Raw genomic sequence first — 1707 nt, 5'->3', positions numbered from 1 at the left:
TATTTGGGGGAGCAAATCCGCCAGCCACTGTGTCTGCGTGCGGAGGGCATGAAGCCAACAGATTCAGCCGAGCGTGGTGGCTGCCGGGGGCAAAGCTGGGCAGGGTAGGGGGCCAGTGGGCCTGGGGGGACCCTCAGCCCCTCTCCAGCCTACAGAGGGGGGAGCCAGCCGAGCACCTAGCTCAGCCTTCCCATCTCCTCCGCGAGCCGCCAGGTCAGGCTGTGGTGAGGCAACGGGAGCGTGGAGGCGGCCAGCAGCCATTTTGCTGAAGGCCGTGGTGCCTCAGACACGGGAGAAAGGGCTCTAAAGTGAGTGAGGGGGCTGGCCCTGCTCCCGAGATGAGGAAGTAGGTAAGACCAGGAGGCATCTGTGTTGAATGAGAAGGGCGAGGAAACAAGGCATTTTGGACATGCCTGGTTAAGCCTGAAGTGGAAAACAAGCTCCTGGGTGAGGATGGCCATTGGGAAGAGCTGCTCTTGCTGAAGTTTGCTCCCTAGGAGGTCCAAAATAACTTGCCCCCTCCCACCATCCCACCTTCTCCAGCCATGGGGCATTGTGATGCCAGAGAGCCACATCTCCTGCCCCCAGAGAGGGAGCAGCAGTAAGGTGCATGTCACTCCACATCCCCACCCCTGCCAGGTTCTCCTGCCCCCCCCTGCTTCCACGGATGATCCACTCAACCCTACACACAGCAAAGATCAGTGCAGAGGCCAGGCTGGGGTAAGCATGGAGGGGAGCAGGCATTTTTCCCCCACCAAAATCACCCTGTGTGACCATCTAGCAGGGGTACAGCACAGTGTCGGGGGTATGCAGTGGTGGGGTGCTGCAGGTAGCACATTACGGCACCAAGGTGAGCTAAGAAGCAGGCTGGGAGAAGCCAAAACAGGGTCTCAGCCCCACTGTTTGGGGTGGGTGGAAGTCATACAGGTGCAAGGAAATGGCGCTGCTCTGAAGTTCCAGCAAGAGCTGCCCATACTGGGGAGTTTCGGTCAGCGACACCAGGGCTCTCTGGAGCCTGAGCAGGGTCCATCTGGGCTGGGATCCCCCGTCAGCCGCTCTGGCAGCGCTCCTCACGCCATCTGGCACACACCACGGGAACTTCCTCCAGAGCCGTGCCCGCGCTGCTGCGAGCTTCCTCTGCAGCAGTGCCCTGGCCATGCCCCAGCAGCCTCCACAGGGGAGAGAGGAGCAACACCCCATTAGAGTGGTCTCTGACAGCAACACCCGTGCCAGATGCGGTGCCTCTCAGCTCACGTGGTCATGTTGCCCATGCTCACAGCCCTCTGCCCACATGCACCTTGCCCCTGTCAGGGCCAGGAAGCCAGATGACAAACCCAAATCCAGCCTTGCGTGCCCCACCCCATCACTCACTTGCTCTCTTCAACCCTTTAGTCCTTTACAATCCTTTCTCCACTTGTGTTGCTTCCTGTGTCCCCCTGCGTTTGCCCTCCTTTGAGCAGTGCAAAGAACCACCCTGAAATCCCTGGCATCAGCTGCACTGTCCTGAAAGGAGGTCAGAGGCGGATAAGCCAGGATATAAGGGATTGGGACGGAGCCATAGTTGGGAGCCCACAGCAAGGAGAGGGCAGCCAAGCTGGAGGCTGGGCACCCCAAGAGAGCGGCACCGCTACAGTGCCTTCCTGTGGGCACTACTTTGTGGCAGCTGCGTGTCATCCTCTCACTGGGGTTCCCGCTGCAGCGATTCCC

This window comes from Mesitornis unicolor, unplaced genomic scaffold, assembly GCF_000695765.1.
Source record: "Mesitornis unicolor isolate BGI_N332 unplaced genomic scaffold, ASM69576v1 scaffold48090, whole genome shotgun sequence".
Classification (NCBI taxonomy): domain Eukaryota; kingdom Metazoa; phylum Chordata; class Aves; order Mesitornithiformes; family Mesitornithidae; genus Mesitornis; species Mesitornis unicolor.
The sequence above is the reverse complement of the archived record's forward strand: the minus strand, read 5'-3'. Positions refer to the sequence as shown.